This window comes from Erpetoichthys calabaricus, chromosome 12, assembly GCF_900747795.2.
Source record: "Erpetoichthys calabaricus chromosome 12, fErpCal1.3, whole genome shotgun sequence".
Classification (NCBI taxonomy): Eukaryota; Metazoa; Chordata; class Cladistia; order Polypteriformes; family Polypteridae; genus Erpetoichthys; species Erpetoichthys calabaricus.
The window spans coordinates 62,566,359-62,590,252 of NC_041405.2; the positions used below are offsets into that span (position 1 = coordinate 62,566,359).

At 36.6% G+C, this 23,894-nt stretch overlaps 1 protein-coding gene and 1 long non-coding RNA gene across 2 annotated transcripts in view; both read right to left on the reverse strand.

Moving 5' to 3' along the window:
• LOC127529941 (uncharacterized) overlaps window positions 1-16,564 on the reverse strand; it is a 119,187-nt gene extending 102,623 nt beyond the window's left edge. Inside the window, exon 1 of the long non-coding RNA XR_007936542.1 lies at window positions 16,173-16,564. This is a non-coding gene — a long non-coding RNA (uncharacterized LOC127529941). The remainder of the gene's footprint in view (window positions 1-16,172) is intronic.
• pcdh11 (protocadherin 11) overlaps window positions 1-23,894 on the reverse strand; it is a 970,759-nt gene that overhangs the window by 150,748 nt on the left and 796,117 nt on the right. The gene's annotated exons all lie outside the window — the stretch shown is intronic.

Here is a 23,894-nt window from a genome sequence, read left to right on the forward strand (position 1 = left end):
TAATGTAAATAATAAGGTGGAAAGATTTAATACTAAAGTGAGAGATGCTGTTGACATAGTTGCACCTGTAAAGACAGTTAAAAAATCTTCTACCATTGTTATACCATGGAAGACCCAAAGAGTGTCTGATTTAAAGAGAACATGCCGTAGAGCTGAGCGTAAATGGAGGAAGACTAAACTAACTATCCACTATGAAATATTGAAAGTTAAAATAACAGAATACAATAACACAGTCCGTCTTGAGAGGCGTTGCTATTTCTCTAAGATCATAAATAACAATGCTAGTAATCCCAGAGTCTTATTCTCGACGATTGATCGTCGTGCTAAACCCAGGTAACTCAAAGGAATGTCTCCTAAGTACTTCCAGTAAAACCTGTGAGGCTATTGCTGTATTTTTCAATCAAAAAATTAATGATATCAGAAATAACATAGTATATCTTCCCAACACTAAGGATCTTCCTAAACCCCAGTATTCCATTATAAACAAATTAAACTCTTTCACTAGGACAGATTTACCTGATTTACATAAAATAATTTCTCAACTGAAACCCACCACCTGCGTCCTTGACCCAATACCAACAAATTTTTTCAAAGAAGTATCGGGCATGCTAATTGATAATGTTCTTGACATAGTAAATTCGTCATTAGATACGGGAGTCTTCCCAGACTGTCTTAAGACTGCTGTAGTTAAACCCCTACTTAAGAAAAATAATCTTGACCCCTCTGCTTTTGAAAATTTTAGATCCATTTCCAACCTGCCTTTCTTAAGTAAAATTCTAGAGAAGGCAGTCATTATGCAGTTAAATGACCACCTCAATAAACATGCTATTCTTGATAAATTTCAGTCAGGTTTTAGAACAAATCACAGCTCAGAAACTGCACTCGTTAAAGTAGTAAATGACTTGCGGGTAAATGCAGACAGAGGCCATTTATCTATTCTCATCCTCTTAGATCTGAGTGCCGCATTTGACACCATTGATCATAATATTCTTAGAAATCACCTCAGTCAATGGATGGGCCTCTCTGGCAGTGTCTTAAATTGGTTTGAATCCTACCTGGCAGGGAGAAAATTCTTTGTTAGTTGTGGTAATTATAACTCAAAGACACATGATATCCTATATGGTGTTCCACAAGGCCCTATCCTGGGTCTGCTGCTTTTCTCAATCTACATGCTTCCGTTAGGTCAGATTATCTCAGGGCACAATGTGAGCTACCACAGCTATGCTGATAACACACAGCTGTATTTATCAATAGCACCTGATGACCCCGATTCTCTCGATTCACTAACACAATGTCTGACTTGTATTTCAGAATGGATGAATAGTAACTTTCTCAAGACTAAATAAAGAGAAAACTGAAATCTTAGTGATTGGCAAAAATGGATACAATGAGGCTATTAGAAATAAACTGGATGCATTAGGATTAAAAGTCAAGATGGAGGTAAAAGCTTAGGGTTAACTGTTGACTGTAATCTGAATTTTAAATCGCATATTAATCAGATCACTAGGACAGCATTTTTTCACTTAAGAAACACAGCTAGACCTCTTATATCATTGAAAGATGCTGAGAAATTAGTTCACGCGTTTGTTTTCAGTCGGCTAGATTACTGTAACGCAATCCTCTCAGGAATACCCAAAATCGTTTGTAACTAGTGCAGAATGCAGCTGCTAGAATCCTAACCAGGAAAAGAAAATCTGAGCACATTTCTCCAGTTTTGATGTCACTACACTGGTTACCTGTGTCATTCAGAATTGACTTTAAAATTCTGCTTATGGTTTATAAAGCCTTAAATAATCTTGCCCCATCTTATATATCGGAATGTCTGACATCTTATATTCCAAATCGTAACCTCAGATTCTCAAATGAGTGTCTCCTTAGAATTACAAGAGCAAAATTTAAAAGAAGTGGTGAGGCGGCCTTTTGCTGTTATGCACCTGAAATCTGGAATAGCCTGCCAATAGGAATTTGCCAGGATAATACAGTGGAGCACTTCAAAAAACTGCTGAAAACACATTATTTTAACATGGCCTTCTCATAACTTCACTGTAATTTAATCCTGATACTCTGTATATCCAATTCATTATAATAATGATTCATGGTGGCTCTAAAATCTGTACTAACCCCTACTCTCTCTTCTGTTTCCTTTTCTGGTGTCCGTTTGGTGGTGGCTTGTGCCACCACCATCTACTCAAAGCACTGTGATGTTCCAACAGTGATGAATTTAAAAGCCAGAAGTCTGCATGACCATCATCATCAAGTCCTTCCGTGAGAACCCTAAAAACAAAGAGGACTATTTCATTTATCTTAGGTAGAATGCCCAGAGGGGACTGGGCGGTCTCGTGGCCTGGAACTCCTGCGGATTTTATTTTTTATTTTCCAGCCGTCTGGAGTTTTTTTTTGTTTTTTCTGTCCCCCCTGGCCATCGGACCTTACTCTTTTCTATGTTAATTAATGCTGTCTTATTTTAATTTTTAATTTTGTCTTTTATTTTCCTTTTCTTCATTATGTAAAGCACTTTGAGCTACTTTTTGTATGAAAATGTGCTATATAAATAAATGTTGTTGTTGTTGGGACAATTTAGGATCGCCAATGCACCAAACCTGCAAGTCTTTGGACAGTGGGAGGAAACAGAAGCACCCGGAGGAAACTCACGCAGACACAGGAGAAAATGTAAACTCCACACCGGGAGGACCTGGGAAATGAACCCAGGCCTCCTTATTGCAAGGCAGCAGTGCTACCACTGCGCCGCCCTCCTACTATTCCTCTCCACGATAAATGTAACTTTAGCTATTACAACCAACAAAAGCTTGCAATGCAGTATAAAAGCCTTGTGATATACTGTAAAAGATAAATTCTGCTCTTACAAATTATGCTATACAATAGTAAGGAGTAGCTCAATGAAAACTGTAATTAATTAATTACATCAAATGGGTAAACTACCTTTTACAGGCATATTGTTTGTTTTTACAGTATTTGTCAAATTGCATACCTTTCTTATTTAGCTGCAACATGCATGACTAAATGAATTTCCCATTTTGAGATAATAAGGCTTGAATTTGATAGTTGGCTCTGAAGAACTGAGCGTCTACCAAAATAGCTAGGGCCTGCCTAGGCTTTTTTAAAGTTGTTTTACTCTTGTGGTCTATTTCTCCTTAGTTTGATTACATACATTTTTTGCAGAAGTTTGGTATTTTCCGGAAGTGGTCAGTATGTCTTTCTTTCACATAAATATTAATTTTCTTAACTCAGTACAGGATTGTTTGGGTGGAGTATGTCTATTCTGGAGGTAGTCCATATACACACCTAGAATAACTCCATTATCAAGACAATTTAGAGGCACCAATCAACCTATCATGCATTTTTAGTGATTAGGAGGAAACAGGAACGTGTTAAAAAACACACACAGGAAACAAATGACCTATCTTCATTATATTTTGAGCCTTTCAAAAGTGAACACCACAAAAGGCTGCTTTACAAGTACAGGGTAATTTTACAATTGACATTGATATTCTACAATTAAAGCACTGGCAGATTAAGTGACACAGACACAAGCTATGCATATTTGAATCTGCAACCTTGTGCCTTTAAAGTAAAAAAAAAATGAGACACTATGCTACAAATTAAATACTTTACATGCACATCTTCTGCATTGATTTAAAATAATACTTCTTTGTATTTTGTGGGCACAAAAACCACATAAAGTTATTTTTCATACTGTATGTGAATATGATTTTAGAATCCAGTAACAAGCAAAACAAGATTTTCTTTTGTTAACATTAGTGAAGATAACTGCACACATACAATTCATAAATTGTTTTAAAAAGAAATTGTCTCCCTTCAAATTAGGCTTGTTTGAAAAAAAAGGTTTGCATGAAGAAAAAAATTAAACAGCATTAAAATGCCTATATACTGTATTTTAATCTTCCTCAATTAAACCATATCTAGATGTTGTTCAGCTTGTCAAACACAAATTAAAGGCTCACCACAAGAAAATATATTCAGTGAGCCTTTAAAAGCCTTGCTGTTATTATTAATAAGGCTGAGGTTAACACATTAACTATCAGCAACAGTTGTATGTTCTTTTTGGTACAATAAACACTGAAATACTCTTCACTGTGCCCAAGAGCATCAGTTACTTTGTAATTACATTATACTCACCAATTAATAAGAGTTTCCATTACAAATTATGCAATGCTATTATTACAGTATCTGCAAAGCATATATGCTGCATTAAAAAGGCATAACTGTGACAAGACATTATAATTTTATTTCAACAAATGATCGTGTATAATCTCTGGACAGTGTCATCTTGAGAATCCAGACAAACTCATACTATACAAAAGCATTTTTGGATTAATTCTTCAACAAAAATAAGCCTTGATGTGAGGGGTCCTGACTATACTAACCTTTCTCAAAATAACACTTGCCGATGATGTTTAAAAATGATCATAAGCCTCTTTTAATTCAGCTTTTCTTTAGTTTAACCTTATGAAGCAGCATACCCAGTAAACATTCCTTAGTATTTATTTATTAGAAATTATACTTGCTGTAATACAATACCATGCCATAATATGTATGTATTTATTGAATGGTATTGAGATGATCATTCCATACATATACATATACACACACATACATGAATTTGTCTGTCACATACCACCTCATTGTCAGGCAGTCAGTGACAGAAACAGATGCTCAAATGTTCATGCAAATGGCAGACAATTAGGCAGTCATTTATGATTCCTTCTTTGATCTAATAATTGCATTGGAAAAAGAGGGAACTGAGAATATGAAAGCAACAAAGCATAAATAGTATGAACTGCCTTCAATAGTACAGACAAACCTAATATGCAGAATAATTTTAAGATGTTACTTAGCAAAATGGCCAGTAGATGGCATATAATCACTTTTTAGAAAATAGCTGCATTTGGAATGTACCTCAAATGATGGTTCTTGTCAACATTTTCTGGCTGCTTTTCCTGCGCACACAGCTAATATACATTTTAACCAAATTACAACAAGGCATAATATTATTATTATTATTATTATTATTAATACTACTAGCAGTAGTAACATTATTATTATAGTTATCCCAGAGGATGATATAATAATTTAATAACATTAATGTAAATATTTGTAAGTAAGATAATAAGGTATTTATTCAGCTGACCAAAATATAACAATGGCAAGTAGGCAATTCATTATTTATGATAAAATATACACTATAAGCCATCAGTATCATACTATTAAATGTGTTAAAGAGGTGTCAAAAGATGTTTTTTCAAAATTGACATACTATATTAAACTATTTCATAATATCACTGTGGAATTTAAATGCATTGCCGTGTGTTTGATTGAATCTATTTTAACTCTTTGTTATCACTGCATGTTAAGGAATAAAATGAATGAGTAGATCCCTTTGAGTGCTATCACTATTAATAGTATATGACAGTTTCACCAGTCAGAAAAGACATCTTCTGACATCTACACATTGTGATGTAATGGAAAACAGATGTTATTTCTAGGAAAGCCCTTTAGTTGAACACTAGTGGTAAAAGAGTGAGAGAGAGAGAAAAAAGCTGTTAATATCCATTCATCCATCCATTATCCAACCCAGTATATCCTAACACAGGGTCACGGGGGTCTGCTGGAGCCAATCCCAGCCAGCACAGGGCACAAGGCAGGAACAAATCCCCAGGCAGGGCGACAGCCCACCACAGGCTGTTAATATATTTAGTTTCATTACTAAGAGACTGTTGATGTACTGTATCTCACTTTTATTGTTATGATGAGAAAATTTATCCCTAGAAGAATCATTTAAAATATATACCTATTAAAATTAAATGAAGTTTGATCTCTTGTTTGGAGGTCATTCACCAAGATGGGAAGCTTTTCCTATCTATACTTAAGTACTCAGCCGATGGAAGAATAATGTTTGTTAAAGCATGTTAATAATGCAAGTGTGCTTTTTATTACGGTTATTATCAATATGTATATTCAGAAAAATCATGCCTATTATCACAGTTCTTTTAACTTGCCTTCCTTTCTATCATATTTGCTTAAAACAAAGATCACTCCACACATAGAAATCAATTCTCAAATCCCATTTGCAGTTCTCTATACTGTGTGGGACAGGATCCAACAATATTAGTACCATAGAATCTCCACTTGAATACGATGATATTTTATTCCCCAACTTCTGTTTGCCATTCACATTCTCTGCCAGTGAAAATTATTTTCATTTAGGATTATCCAGTCTCCAGACATCAGAGACTAAAAGTATTTAAAACCCAGGAACTTAATTGGAAGAACAGGCATTGTTCAGGATTACTGAGTACTCCATGTAATATGCATAATGGTGTTTACAGAATCTGTGAGATTAGCAATGCAGTGTCTTTAAGTTCCATTCTTTTACACTGAAGGAATTTTTACAGAAAGAAACAGCCTTGAACTAAAATATGACATTGGCAGTCAGGCAAACAAAAAGACATTTTAATTAATTTCATATCATGAAAAATGAAATTTCAGAGCATGTTTGCAATAGATTGATATTTATGAAAGCCAAGACATAAAATCATTTTAACAAACAGAAATACATTCATATTAGAAGTATGCCATACATTTTATTAAATATTGCAGTGAATGCCTACATGGAACATGATACTATCATTCAGCAATGGCAATAGATATATGTAGACCTCTCCCTCCAATAATGAAATATAAAAAGTCTTGGTGTCACCACAGTATTATACTGCATATAATATGTATTGCAATGCGTGACACATAATGATGCTTATGTGTGGATAAATAAATATATCTGTGATAAATTAAAATTTTTCATTTGGTGTGCAGGGTGTTTCTGAGCCTACAAGCATGATTACCCCCAAAGAAAACCCTCAATGTGGTTTAAGGGCTGGCCAATGGTCCATTGAGCTTGGAGTCAAGTGGCAAACAAGTAAAGGAATGTGGCATAAAATTTAGAGACAGAATGGCAAATGAGCTGAAGAACACATTTTTGAAAAGTGGGTGAATCACAACTCCTGAAAATCAGAGAGCAAACACAACATATCCCTGTATAGTCATGCTAGACAGACAGCATTAGTCTTCTGTTTGCTAAAACAATATTTTGGAAATCTGTCATTTCCCCATTTGTTCCCCATTTTCATTAAAGTGTATTGATTATGACGTAGCTCTGTTTACATCTCAAGCTTTTTTTAATCTACACTTGCATGAATAAAAATTTGTTGTGATGTGTCATGTACTGATGATTTTTAAAAAAATATACAGTTTATCCTTATAGAATATTTCTATACACAGTGTTATAAGGAGAAAAAGCACACAAAACTAATATGCCAAATTGCACAATAATTTAATAATACACCTAGCACAAAGGGCATTTAAAAGCATACTTTTCCAGAGGAGTATTTCAATACTTAAGAAACTATGATATCTATTTTACTCCACTAAATGACCTTGTAATAAAAAGGATTATGAATGATGTATAAATACACAGAATACAGAACATTCACAAAAAATAAAAATGTTGAAACTTCCAAGATGATTACCATCTTGTTCTGTAACCTTTTAAAATAAGCATTTAAAACATTAACAGCCAGTTGCTAATGCTTCTAAATCATGTATGATCATGGTTTTCCTAAAAGATAATGGGAGCAGAGGTTGCAGAGTTCTTTCTTTGACTTTATTCATTATCTCAAAATTACGTCCTTCTGAAATGAGTATATTAATAGCATCAATTTGGATGCTATTTTGATTAAAAACAGATGCTTAATGTTGAATAGAATATCAAACCATTTTACATGCTTCTGACTATAGGTGGCAGCAGCATTTAAGAACCAAGCAAATCCTAATTTTACACTAATTTTTTTTAACAAAATGAATTATTGTTGAAAGTTACACAATGAATGTCTTTTAACAAATATTTATTTTTAAATGTTCAATAAAAGAAAAAAGTATTGTAACTACTGTATAACAAAAGAACATACAGAAAATTTTCAAAAGTAAAGGCAAGAAGAGTTTCTGGGAAACAAAACATAGACAAGGTCAGATATGGCTCTTCTCCTGCTTAAAGTACACTTAAACAGCAAATGCTCCATTACAAAGGTTCAATGAAAGGACTAGATGTTACAATCCCTGATATTTGCATCGCTTCTAATGGGGGGAAATCTTGAGGGATGGCTGCTATGAAGAATGGCAGCCAAGAGGCTTTACCAGCAGGACACATTGTCAGTTGTGTGCCTCAACTTCACCGGGTGTTTCGGCCTTTTATCACAAGACACCCTTTGTTGAGGCAGGCCCACCACAGGTTGATCAAGCCTGGGCGTGTGTCTAGCGGTTAGGTAATCACCTTAGTTGCCCAAGTTATGCCTTCCTTCTTCCAGCCCTAGCCAGTGACTAGTCCTCTCAGCAGTGTTAGCCAATTCTCTGATAGCCTGTCAATGCGCCTGTCCCCTAACTCCAACCTCTCCAAGTAGCTTCGCTGTTGTACTGGCAACAAAGCCCCTACACCCACCTCCACCTGGCGCACCTTGATCTTCCAGCCTCTGTCCTCCGCCTCAGCGGCTAAGTTGGCATACCGCAGTTTCTTACGTTCAAAGGCTTCCTCAATGGCATCCTCCCATGGTACCGTCAGCTCGATGACGTAAGCAAGTTTTTGGAAGGACGAGGTCTGGTCGCAGAGTAGTTGTTACGATCTCTGTAGGGAAGATGAGCCTCTGACCCAAGTCAACTTGCATCTGCCAATCCCTGGCTACCTTCAGCGGTCCCAGATCTGGGGTTAAATGGGTAGTCCTCTGCTTGTCCCCCTCCTGGACAAATGCTGGTGGGTTCTGGCGCACCTCCTGGTTGTTGAAAGGTTGGCCGTTGATGGACTCCCTCTTGCACTCAACTTTCTCAGTTAGACACCTGAGGACCTGGTTGTGTCTCCATGTGTATTTGCCTTGAGTGAGGCTAGTCCTACAACCAACCAGGATGTGATTAAGAGTTGCTGGGACTGTACACAGGGGGCAAGATGGATCCTTTCCAAACCACAGCTTCAGATTTGTGGGGGAAGGCAGAACATCATATGTGGCTCGGATGATGAAGCTCAGCCTGTTGGACTCCACTCCCCAGAGTTCCCTCCATGTGAGTTTCCTCTTTTCAACACACTCCCACTTTATCCAGCGGCCCTGCTTGCCCTGCGCTACAGCTCTGGCACGCCTGGCTGCTTCCTCCTGTCGACGCATCTCTTCCACCACCATGTTTCGACGTTCGGTTGCAGATGCCTGTTGCCAGAGAGGTGTTACTGCTCCAAAACCAAAGCTTCCTCTGCCCTGTTGGACATGACCCACCACGTCACGATGGAGAAGAGCAGATTTGGCCTGTAGCACAGCTGTGGCTGGGGTCCACTTCCTTCTTGTTGCTAGGGTGGGAGCAGCGCCTCTCACTATGGGATCCCGGGAGTCCGTGAGTGACATTTTCAGCCTCACCTTTGCGCATTTGAACTCCTCAACCAGGCTAGGGACGGGCAGTGACAGAATTCCATCGCTGTAGAGTCCAACGCTGCCGAAGCATTTTGGAAGTCCAAGCCACTTCCTCACATAAGAATTCACTAGCCTCTCCAGTCGATTGGCATGACTGAGCGAAACTTCGTACATGGTCAACGGCCACAATAGTCTAGGTAATAACCAAAACTGAAAGCACCAGAGCTTCAATTTCCCTGGAAGTGCAGGGTTGTTAATCTGCCTAAGGCCATTAGCCATGTCATGCCGTAGTTGTTCAGGTTGCCAGGTGTCATTGAGGTCTGCATTATACCATCGCCCAAGGCTCTTAATGGGCTTCTCTAAGACTGTTGGAATAGGTTCTCCATGAATATAGAACCGCTCAGCTGTCAGTTTTCCTTTTATGATTGAGATGCTGCGAGATTTACTTGGCTTAAACTCCATTCTTGCCCACTGAATGTTTTCCTGGAGCTTCTGCAGCAATCGCCTAGTACATATATACAAAATACTTTTGCTTAAACCCACTGTGAAATTCTGGAAGTTGTCTAACATGTTTGTGTAAAGTGGTCTTATTATTATTAATCAGCATTTTATATACAGTAGGTGTTGAGTGCACGTGATAGAGCCTCTTCATAACTCTGAAATATATAACAATGGATGGATATAACAATGGATGGATATAATATACTGTATATGTGTATTTGTCAAAGCTAACAAAGGGATTTTTATCCTGAACACAAGTTTCTTGAACGTGGTGCAATGCTAGCACTGCTGCCTTGCTCACGTCCTGGGTCCTCCCTGCATGGAGTTCGTATGTTCTCCCTGTGTCTACATGGGTTTCCTCCCACAGTCCAAAAATTAGGTGCCTGGATGATACTAAATTGGCCCATGTGTGTGTTCACTCTGCAATGGACTGGTACCCTGTCCTGGGGATTGTTCCTGCCCTGTTCAGGAACAAGCAGGTTGGAAAATTATTGACTGACAAGTTTCTTAGCTTAATGTCAATACTGTAGCAAATAAAACGGATGGAATGTTTTGCACATGAAGCTTTTCAGTCCCAGGGTTGGGTCAAAATTTTAAAAAAGCAGTAAATAGGCAAACAAAGATCATTATTAATACTGAATATATATTGTGAAAATTAAGCTTCAGCTGTTGCCTTTGGTTATAAAATTTTCAAAAGCAACATGTGCATCTAATATATTGATGAAAGCTAATTGTGACTTTCAGCTAAAGGAGTAACTCTTACATCGAATCGAGCTCATCACTTGATTTTCCCCATGGAGTTGTTCATGTTGTATTTGATGTCTACCATTAGCAAAGCTAAGAAAACTAAATCAAATTTTAGAGATGAATTGGAATTGTACTCTTTGAACTATATTGGCACATAAAGGAGAACATCTTCAGGATGATGCAGTTACTTATGGTCTATGGCAAGCCGAATTAACATTTACAGATATCTCAAAATGAATTTTAAGATATCTGGAAATGCATTTTAGATATCTCAAATTGAATTACAGATATCTAAAAATGCATCTATTTTAAGATATCAAAAAATCATTTCATGATATCTCAAATAGATTTCTTGAAATGATATGCTGTACATTTTGAGATACCTGAAATGCATTTCAAGATATCTTAAATGCAATTCGAGATATCTCAAAATAGGTTCCTGTGCATTTTGAGATATCTTAAAATAACTTCCTTGATATCTCAAAATCACTTCCTGTAAAATTTCCTATTCTTTCAATGGGACTTCCTGTCAATTTTAAGATATCTCAAAATGTATTTGAGACATCTTGAAATGCACAGGAAGTTATTTTAAGATATCTGAAAATGTATTTGAGATATGTTAAAATGCGCAGGAAGTTATGTTGAGATATATGAAAATGCATTTCAGATATCTCAAAATGAATTTGAGATATCTTAAAATGAGTGGGAAGTTATTTTAGGATATCTTCAAATATAATTAAGATATCTTAAAAAGCATTTAAGATAACTTAAAATTCATTGTTGTTTGAGATATCTAAAATACATTTTTAGATATGTATAATTTCATGATATATTAAAATGGGTCCCTGAACCATTTCAGATATCTCACAATATACTTCTAGATATGCCAAGTTGTATTTCAAGATATCTAAAATACATTTTAAGATATATTTAAAAAGACACTTAATTATTGCAAGATATCTCAAAAGCATTTTCAGATATCTACAATACAATTTAAGATATCTCAAATACATTTTCAGATATCTCAAAACAGCTTCCTGTCCATTTTCAGATATCCCAAATACATTTTCAGATATCTCAGAATCACTTCCTGTTCATTTAAAGATATCTCAAATACATTTTAGGATATCTTATAATGAACAGGAAGTACCATTGAAAGAATAGGCATTTTTACAGGAAATGATTTTTAGATATCTTGAAATACATTTAAGATACCTTAAAGTACATGATATTTCATTTTAAGATATCTAAAAATTCATTTGAAGATATCCTGAAATATAGGCACAGTTATTTTGAGATATTTCAAAATGTATTTGAGATGTCTTGAAATCCATTTGAGATATCTCAAAATGTATTGAATTTATCTTAATATGTAAAGGGAATTATTTTAAGAGATCTCAAAGTGAGTTTCAGATATCTTAAAATATAAATTACATTTTTAGATATCTATAACTCATTTTGAGATATTTCTAAATGTTAATTCGGCTTGCCATAAAGAGCTGAACTTATCATTATGTAAACATAAACATTGACCTCCCATGGAGAAAACTGCATCAGAGTCTTCTCACTGTTCCAGTATTCTTGTCCTTACACCAAAACAAAAAAATACTGTACTACCCTCTTAAGCGGTTTATCAAGCAATTTTACATTCATTCCCCAGGCACTTTTCTACAGTCTTTCTTTTAGTACTATCTCTGCCTCAAATTGCCTCTCTACCATCTTATCATGAATGACATCTCTTAAATCCATTTAACATTCTCAAAGGCCTGTTTTGGCAACACTATCCTCTCCCCATCAGCTACTTTCAGACACTTATGCATGACCTTGAATAACTTTGTCTCCTCTCCTAATCTGGCACATTATTCATTAATCCAGTTATTATTATTGTATATATGGTCAACTGGTTTCTCCAAGGCATCATTTAAGATCAGAATACATTGCCATTGTTTACAGACTTTTTTGTGCATTTGGACCACTGCCAGGTTAAGTTATTTACTTAAGGTCACACAGTGAGGCAAAGGTGGGGAATAAACTAGCATGCTTGTGGCTAAGAGTCCAGTGCCCTAGCCCATACATCATACAGCCTACCAGTCCGTGCAAATATTCCTTTAGAACATCCGTTTATAGTGCCAACTATAATAGCGAGGATAATGTAAATAGTAAGGTGGAAAGATTTAACACTAAAGTGAGAGCTGCTGTTGCCATAGTTGCACCTGAAAAGACAGTTAAAAAATCTTCTAGCATTGTTATACCATGGAAGACCCAAAGAGTGTCTGATTTAAAGAGAACATGCCGTAGAGCTGAGCGTAAATGGAGGAAGACTAAACTAACTATTCACTATGAAATATTAAAAGTTAAAATAACAGAATACAATAACACAGTCCATCTTGAGAGGCGCTGCTATTTCTCTATGATTATAAATAACAATGCTAGTAATCCCAGAGTCTTATTCTCTACGACTGATCATCTGCTAAACCCAGGTAACTCAAAGGAATGCCTCCGAAGTACTTCCAGTAAAACCTGTGAGGCTATTGCTGTATTTTTCAATCAAAAAATTAATGATATTAGAAATAACATAGTATATCTCCCCAACACTAAGGATCCTCCTAAACCCCAGCATTCCGTTATAAACAAATTAAACTCTTTCACTAGGATAGATGTACCTGATTTACATAAAATAATTTCTCAACTGAAACCCTCCACCTGCGTCCTTGACCCAATACCAACAAATTTTTTCAAAGAAGTATCAGGCATGCTAATTGATAATGTTCTTGACATAGTAAATTCGTCATTAGATACGGGGGTCTTCCCAGACTGTCATAAGACTGCTGTAGTTAAACCCCTACTTAAGAAACATAATCTCGACCCCTTGGCTCTTGAAAATTTTAGACTCATCTCTAACCTGCCTTTCTTAAGTAAAATTCTGGAGAAGGCAGTCATTATGCAGTTAAATGACCACCTCAATAAACATGCTATTCTTGATAAATTTCAGTCAGGTTTTAGAACAAATCACAGCGCAGAAACTGCACTCGTTAAAGTAGTAAATGATTTGCGGGTAAATGCAGACAGAGGCCATTTATCTGTTCTCATCCTCTTAGATCTGAGTGCCGCATTTGACACCATTGATCATAATCTTAGAAATCGCCTTAGTCAATGGGTGGGCCTCTCTGGCAGTGTCTTAAATTGGTTTGAATCCTACCTGGCAGGGAGAAAATTCTTTGTTAGTTGTAGTAATTACAACTCAAAGACACATGATATCTGATATGGTGTTCCACAAGGGTCTATCCTGGGTCCGCTGCTCTTCTCAATCTACATGCTTCCGTTAGGTCAGATTATCTCAGGGCACAACGTGAGTTACCACAGCTATGCTGATGACACACAGCTGTATTTATCAATAGCACCTGATGACCCCGATTCTCTTGATTCACTAACACAATGACTTGTATCTCAGAATGGATGAATAGTAACTTTCTCAAGTTAAATAAAGAGAAAACTGAAATCTTAGTAATTGGCAATAATGGATATGTCAGAGGGGGACACTTTTACATTTTTTTTGTGCGCTGGGTGGCTCCATTAGGCACCCACTGTTGGGACTGGGGGGTGAGAAGTTAAAAGGCTATCTGTACTTATTAATGGTATTTGCTGTCCTGCAAGGGAATCACTGCTTTGAAGTTTGGCCTTAGAAGAATGTCTGTATTTACCTGGCTTGGAAATATTGGTTTCTAATCAGCATATCTGTACTTATTAATGTTTGGTAACCATACATTTTGTTAACTTGTGTTTTTATTAATTGTTAAACCCAGGCAATTTAGATGTGCCATTGATTAAACTGTTTGTCCAGGACTGACAACAGAGGGGTGAAGTAAATATAAACTGCTGGCCAGCAGAAGGCAGGAGGGAGAGTCCACAGGAAACGCTGCCAAGACACTCGGACAGGGCACAGGGGCTTGCAGGCAGACAAGGGTACCTGGCTGGCACAACGTGAGGCACAAGGACGGCAACACTTCCAGGGAGGAAGAGACAGCTCCACAAAGAGACGCCGGATGTGGGTTCAGCGAGAGAGGGAATCTGCATGAAAGGACCCAGTAAAGCTGACAGACGAGAAATGAGGCGTGCCTAGGTCCCAGCAACACAAGGAGCCCAGAGTGGAAGAAAAAGGGACAACGAAGAGACGCTGACAAGGAGTCGACAATTTGACACAGCTTCTGCCGGGGAACAGAGGGCATCCATGAACAATTAAGTGTTGGGGTAACACAGTGCCCAAACTGGACTCTGCACCACTAAAGGTTGTATCCTACAATTCTTGTTTTTACGGACTTTTAGAGTGTGGACTGTGTATTTTCCTTTTAAAAAAAAGGAAATTAATTCCTGATATGTTTAGGTTCTGTTATGTTCGTTTATCTTTTTAATGTACCTTATATTGTCTTGTACAATAGAACTTACTGTTGCTTTTTTCTAAATTACTGTTGTGTCTTTCATTGTGTGTTTACTCACCTCCCAATTTAAAGAAACCTGTGTGCTGTTATTGGTAAATTTCAGGAGTTCCCAGTCTCTTAATAAAACTGGGTGGCGTAGTCGGATATTTTAATGGTGTCTAAGTTAGATTACCTATAAGTGTGACCAGACACCTGTGACAGATACAATGAGGCTATTAGAAATAAACTGGATACATTAGGATTAAAAGTCAAGACGGAGGTAAAAAGCTTAGGGGTAACTGTTGCTTGTAATCTAAATTTTAAATCTCATATTAATCAGATCACTAGGACAGCATTTTTTCACTTAAGAAACATAGCAAAAGTTAGACCTCTTATATCATTGAAAGATGCTGAGAAATTAGTTCACGCTTTTGTTTTCAGTCGACTAGATTACTGTAACGCACTCCTCTCAGGATTACCAAAAAAGACATAAATCGTTTGCAACTAGTGCAGAATGCAGCTGCTAGAATCCTAACAAGGAAAAAGAAAATCTGAGCACATCTCTCCAGTCACTACACTGGGTACCTGTGTCATTCAGGATTGACTTTAAAATTCTGCTTATGGTTTATTAAGCCTTAAATAATCTCGCCCCATCTTATATATCGGAATGTCTGACACCTTATATTCCAAATCGTAACCTCAGATCCTCAACTGAGTGTCTCCTTAGAATTCCAAGAACAAAACTTAAAAGAAGTGGTGAGGCTGCCTTCTGCTGTTATGCACCTAAAATCTGGAATAGCCTGCCAGTAGGAATTCGCCAGGCTAATACAGTGGAGCACTTTAAAAAACTGCTGAAAGCACATTACTTTAACATGGCCTTCTCATAACTTCACTGTAATTAAAATCTTGATACTCTGCATATCGAATTCGTTATAATAACTATTCATGGTGGCTCTAAAATCTGTACTAACCCCTACTCTCTCTTCTGTTTCCTTTTCCGGTGTCCTTTTGGTGGTTGCGCCACCACCACCTACTCAAAGCACCGTGATGTTCCAACAATGATGAATGGATTAAAAGCCAGAAGTCTGTATGACCATCAACATCAAGTGACTCCGTGAGAACCCTAACTACAAAGAGGACTATTTCATTTATGTTAGGTAGCATGCCCAGAGGGGACTAGGCAGTCTCGTGGCCTGGAACCCCTGCAGATTTTATTTTTTTCTCCAGCTGTCTGGAGTTTTTTTTTTGTTTTTTCTGTCCACCCTGGCCATCGGACCTTACTCCTTTTCCATGTTAACTAATGTTGTCTTATTTTAATTTCTTATTTTGTCTTTTATTTTTCTTTTCTTCATTATGTAAAGCACTTTGAGCTACTTTTTGTATGAAAATGTGCTATATAAATAAATGTTGTTGTTGTTGTATTTACTAGATTCAAATCTTCCATTCCACAGATCCTACTCAGCTCCTTGCTCAGGCTCTTGCTGTCTTTAGGCTTAGCTAATGTAATGCACAGATAGCTGGGCTTTACTAATTTCTACTATATATGGATGATTTATTGATTACTGTTACAGCATCACAGCTGTAGGCATTCAAATCTAAATGTAGTTTTTGTATGTTTAAAATTTGTTCCTTCTCCAGTGTTTGTGTAGGATTTCCTGTTTAAGGCTGGAAATACAAAATAACTAGAATATTAGCTGTGCTGCCCTTGTAAGTGAGTACTGCCAATGATCCAATAACAGTGCACTGTTACCAAATAACATAATTGCCTGATTTTTTTATACACTAACATGATATGATAATTAGAAACCGAGTATGAAATTAAAGTATTTTTTAAAAGTCCTTTAAGAAATGAAGTAACCAAAATAAACTGGGTGGGTGCTGAACTAATATTTTTTCTCAGTGATCATAGTGTAATGCTATTTTAAAAAGCAAAGCAGTATGTGAATTGGCAATGTAGGAATCACACAAAAACATGCAAACATGCAAGTTAGGTGAATTGTTCCTGCCTTGTGCCCCATGCTGGATGGAATAAGCTCCAGCAAACCCCTGTAACTCTGTTCAGGATAAGCGGATTAGAAAATGACTGATAGACTGGTACACTTTAGGTTCCTATATTAATCTTTTTTCACCTATGTTCACATATATCAGTGTTGGCCCCTGAAAAATAAACAACAATGCTGGTGTAACATGATGAATGAAAAAAAACAAAAAAAAAACACTGCATGAGTTTCAAAACATTAATTTCACTTCTGTTTGTCTCTAGAAACACAACACTGATATTTACAAATGCTAGTGCAGTTAAATGCTTTTAAAAACCTCTGCCATATGTTTGAGACGTACCTTGGCATTATAAGTTATTTAACTTATCAATGACAATCCTCAGATCTTGGGATTCACTACCAGTTTCATTTAAAATTTGACACATCAGCTGCCTAATGTGTGCTGTCACTCACTATTTCTCCTTCTATTGCCACACAATATTTTTATCTTAATCATGACAAAATGGAAGATGGAAAAAGTCTAATCTTAAAGGTGCTTTCTGCAAGGACAACTGGCTATCTTCTGTATGACAGCTATCTGTCTTTACTCTCAGACCTCATGTTGTACTGAATCTAGAGTCCTAGATATTGAAGAGATTATGGAAAGGTTTTTAAGGACTATAATAAATGGGAGTGAATAGCAAGACATTTAAAAATGAATAAGTAAAAGGTAATAGAGATGTTCACTTTTGTAATGCTCCATGTCTCCTTTTATTTTTAAAGACTGTATGACAGATCTGCTCAGAATGCACTGCTCTGTCAAAGCAAGGAAATGACGGTTTATATATTAACTTAGGTCATACCTTTATAACTAAAGGTCAATGGCATATGTTCACCCTTTCTCTTATCATATAACACATGCAGTTTTGTTCAGCTGCAAAGAAGGTAGTGTGGTGTAGTGATTAAAGATTTGACTGTAATCATTGAGGGTGTGAATTCAGATCCCAGTATTGACATTGTGTGACCATGAGGAAGTCACCTCATCTGCTTGTGCTCCAATTGGAAAAAAGAAAAGCAACCAATTGTATCTCAGACGTTGCAAGCTGCCGTGGATGAAGGTGTCAGCAAAGTAGTACTAATGGAGGTAACTAAAATGTTTACATTTAATGATGTAAACTTCTTAAACAACCTAGAAGAAAAAATGTACACTTATGCCAGAAAAGGGAATAACAATGTTCAATAAATATCTTCAAAAATATTTTAACAACTGAGTATTGTCACTATTTTTAGGCAGTATGTACCGTATATGATAAATATTATTATTGCTGCACTCATTAAGTCAAAAGAAGAAAGATACTTAATGAAAAAACTCAGGTCATAAAACCATCCATCCATTTTCCAACCCGCTGAATCCGAACACAGGGTCACGGGGGTCTGCTGGAGCCAATCCCAGCCAACACAGGGCACAAGGCAGGAACCAGTCCCTGGCAGGGTGCCAACCCACCGCAGGACGCACACAAACACCAAGCACACACTAGGGCCAATTTAGAATCGCCAATCCACCTAACCTGCATTTCTTTGGGAGGAAACTGGAGTGCCCGGAGGAAACCCACGCAGACACGGGGAGAACATGCAAACTCCACGCACGGACGACCCGGGAAGCGAACCCTGGTTCCCAGGTCTCCCAACTGCGAGGCAGCAACGCTACCCACTGCGCCACTGTGCCACTCAGTCATAAAACCAAGCCTACTAAATTAACCAGTTTAACTCAGTGAGCTCAGTAAGGAAATGATATCTGATGTACCTGTAATCTTGATGTAGGACTGGTAGCTGTCAAAATAGTGGCGATAGAGGCCAATAAATAATGTATTCTACTTTTATTGCATTCATCTGAAGACTTACAGTACACATCACCCTCTACTGTATATCATCATCACCAGCTTAATAACCATTTTTCAGGAGGTTTAACTAGGTTAGCTGGTTGCTTCCAAATCTTTTCCCTTCTACTCTCCATGGTCCTGGAGTGAGACCGATTCTTCTTATATCTTCTAACATCACCGCATTCTCTTTGGACTCCCTCAGCATTTATAAATGATAAATAACGTTCTATTATGTTGTAGGAATAATGAAGCTATTATATTGGAATAATAACACAAAGCCATAATTTTCAATATATTTTAATATATGGAGCAAGTGAAAGGCATCAGTGTGGGTGACACTGACATCTGGTTTGAGAATATGATGAGAAAGAAGTGGTATAATGGCATCTGTAACACATATTTTTTTTTCTTTAAATTACCTTACAGTTCTACATTTATCAGACTGAAGACATTTAAAGGCTACTGACATTCTGTTGTCTTTTTCTTCAAATGGGTATCTTTCACAAGCAAATGCATGAGCAAAATGCATGTGAGAGACAATACGTTAGCATGTGTGGGTGAGATGGCTCAATGTTTCTTAAAAACCTGGCCTAATGGCACTTTGCAATTTCCATCATATCATTTCAGCCCAGTCTGAAACATCTAACAATTTATTAGTGCCCACCCATGTCAGATAATGATTCAATTGGCAGGACGTGACACGGCAGCTTAACTTTGTGGAGCTGCCTCTCAGGCTGATAGAGGCTGTCACTTTCATTTTCTTTGTAAATCGTTTTCTTTCTCCTCTCTGATTATCAAATCCTCAAGAAGTGTTGCAATCTCAGGTGAGAATCCAGTAAAAAGTGAATAATGCAGTTTGGTGGAATTTATCAGTGAGTCAAGGTAAAAGCAAATCCAGAGGAATTTCTATGTGCAATGAAGACCTTTGCACTCAGTGCTCATTGAGATTTTAAACCCAAAGCTTGTTGCAAGAGTTTCATGAAGTCAAACTTTCTGCATATATGTTTAGCTGTATTTGATTTGTCTCTGCTCAGATTATGGCATATTTTGATCTAATTACTTCTAAACGAAAGGAGTTACTGTTTATCATAGTGCACCATCATCAAGCTTTATAAATCATTTAATACAGACACTTTGATTGCTGCACATTAACTTTTCAAAAGAAACAAAAAATTATGTTTTTCTTGTATACAAACAAACTGGCTAAGAAAGAGTGAAGCCCTTCTGTTCAGTTTTTCATATTACACTGATGATAAAAAAGTAAGAGACATTAACTCTCGCTACTAAGAAAGAACAGATTATAAAATGATTAAGGTTATGCTACATTGCATATAAGTCCTTTATGTTGGCTTTCAATATGTGAAATCAGCAGAGAGCACACGCAGCTCCCAACTGTGACAAGTTTACAAGCAATGACAGACACGGCTGTGAAAATGGGATGGAATTAATAGAAGTTCAAATAGGGGAAGTTAAATGTCCACATTTTTGTGGCCCTTTAAATATGCATCTACTTTTAGTTCTCATCTCCCCAAACAAAATGTAAACAGAGTTTGAGCAATCCTATTTCATGAAATAGCATTATGTAAATCAGGAGCTGGCAGAAGCAAAAGATGGATTACTAGCAGACGCATGAATCTCACCAGAGAAATCAAGCCTATAGCTAAAAAATCAAATGTCAGCTCTTCCCCCTTTCTCCCTATATAAAGTGAAAGATAAGCTGTTTACACATAAAGCATGACAGGCCCGGCAAAATAAACCTCCGTTTTCATGTCACAGACTGACAGTGACATTTAACAGTGAGAACAAAAATGCTATAGTTTTCGAAATTTAAAGGGAAAAAGAGACATTTAAGTTTTGTGGTGGGCTAAGCATACATTTATCTTAAAAGCAATCTTTCCGCTTGTTTAACCCTTAACAACTAGGTTTTATGACAGCAAGCTGTTAAGAATTTATGACTTTATGTACTATTTGCATACGAACTGATCAAGCATTTTATTCATATTCTTAGGTAACAGTTTCATAACAATTTAGAAGGTGCTCTGTTTTTAAATGCTTTTTCAGCAGTATTTTTAAATTATATTCAGCCCTTGGTAAATAAATCAATATTTGTTTTAGGGAGTAGACCTTTTATAACCAGTAAGCCAGCTAACATCTTGGCATTCCTAAACTTTCTGATAATGAACTAAAATGTTGAAAATTTGCAATGTGGCAAAATCTCCTCACATTATAAGTCATTATTTAAAAATTATGGGCAAACAACCATAAACTTAAAAAAGAAAAAAACGCTGCATTAAAAAACTTTAATGGGATGGTATTTATGCTATTCCCTCTTTAATTAAACTAAGTGAAAATATGTAAAATATTACACTAAATGAGTTTCTTGTTCATGGTTATGCTACAAATTATAATTATGTTCAACATTTATTTTAAATTGCTCCTTTGAAATCTTCATTTATGTAAATGTAATCAAGAATTTCAATGTGTTGACTAACTACTCTGTGGGACAGCAGTCTCACAGCCCTAATGACCAGTTCCTGGACTTTTCAGGATCTGTATGGATCTTCTCATTGCAGTTTTCTCTGTGTGCATTGGTTTCCTTTTAAATACGAAAGATGTGCAAATTAGATTCATTTTCATACCTACATTAGTGCAGTATGAAGGAGTACAAAAGCATGTCAATATATCTTGAAACAAATGGGAGTACACTATGCAACCATTTTCTAATTTGGATCAAAAGCTGCTCAAATATGTATCTTCCCACCGCCCTGTAATGGTAAAAATTAGATTGGAAAATGAATGTGTGGTAGCATATGGCAAAGAGAAGATGAACATGCTACATACCTAAACTCCATAACTTTTTTTTTTTTTAATCTTGCTATCCCACTCTCTATCAATATAGGATCACATTCTCTAAAATTCTCTCCCTGGGTCTAAATATGAATCGATTTTGAGAATAACCAATAGATGAGAGAAGCGGACTAATTTTTCCTCTGTTGCATATTAATACTGCCTTAACTAATATTACATTAATATTTTTGCTTCTGTCCTTTATTCCTCTGCATTATTATTATTTTGATCATATATTTTATTGTCTACCTATTGTTGTTTACATGCCATATATTATTTGAATTATTATGAATTTTAATGTATTGAGTGCACATACATTGCATTTTAAAACTTTTATTCTGCAAGACTTTATTATCTCAAATAATCTGGATTTCTTTTTCATCACTGAGACCTGGGTTGTAAATGGTGACTCTTCATGTTTTACTGACTTGGTACCATCAGGTTATTCATTTTTAAACTCTCCTTGTCTGACTCGTCATGGTGGGGGCATTGCCAATGTTTTTAAAAGTATGTTCTTGTGTTGGAGCCTTACAAAGGGTCTGTTTAGTCGCTTCGAACTGCAACTTTTCGAAGAGTGCAGCTCCCCTTCTTTGTTGTTTGCTGTGGTTTATAGACCTTCCTGTAATTAATGATATATTCATTTCTGAATTCTCTGATCTCCTGGCTGATATCATCCTCTCCCATGACAAAGTACTTATTGTTGGTGATTTTAACATTCACGTTTGTTGTCAATCGAAACCTTTGGTTAATGACTTTTTATCACTATTGGAATCATTTGATTTTATCCAGCATATTAATATGCCAACTCACTCTGTCGGTCATACCCTTGATCTCATTCTTACATGTGATATTTCAGTTAATGATATTGATTTATGCGATGTTTCTTTTACTGATCACTTTTCTGTAATGATGGATTTGAATATTACTGTAGATGTCCCTACTACTAATTGTGCTGCACGCTGCTCTCGCTTTTTAAATTATTCTATTATATCCAATTTTAAAACCATATTCTCTAGTCTTGATGTGCATGTCCAATATGATTGTATCGATGATTCTGTCTTAGAATTGTAAAACGGTATTAGACTCAATTGCTCTGCTCAAGATACGCTGTAATAAGGGAAGACCTGACTCCTGGCTAAATGAAACTACGCCTGCCGAACTGTGGAACGGCGTTGGAAAAAAGATGGTCTGATTGTTTCTAAACAGATTTTTAGGACTCTCTATTCAACTTCCAGGTTGCAGGCTGATTTCTTCGCTGATTTAGTTTTCTGTCATCTTATTTAATTCAATTAATGCGGCCATTCACCCTCATTCTGTGATGGGATTAAATAGCACTGTTCTTTCATGTGAGCAATTTCTTTCATTCTTTGTTAGTAAAATTGATAAAATTCGCTGTGGTATTGTTCCAACTGACTATGAACTTCCTACTGTTAATCATGGTATTGTATTCGAATCTTGTGATCCTGTCTCACTTTCACAGCTAAAAAGAACTATTGACACCCTTAAACCAGCTCCCAGTCCTCTTGATATTATACCACCACACCTCTTAGTGGAAGCCTTTGATGTTTTGGGCCCATCTTTACTAGCCATTATCAATGATTCTATTAGTGTGGGGGTTGTGCCCCCATTTTTTAAACATGCTGCAGTGCATCCTGGTCTAAAAAAGGCAGCTATACCCACTGCAAAGATGAATCCATCTACTTCTCAAATTCTCCTTATACGACAAAAGGCCACATGGAGCCTCAGCCTGGTGTATGATTCAAAGCAGAATGCACAAGTACAAACTGGGATGACTATCAGTTGACTAACAATTTGAAAGATTTTCTTTAAACTGTGGGAGGAAACCAGAGTCTTCTGAGGAAGCCCATGTTAATGCAAGGCCAGGGTCAAAAAGACAACCAGTACAGGAAATTGAAGTAGGGTTCACAGAGATGTAAGGCAGCAATGTTATCCACTATGACAGCTTGTTGCCCCAACTGAAAAGATACTTTTATGTATGAGTACATGAGTAGGAAACTGGAAAAAAAGAACATGAAACATGGGTTC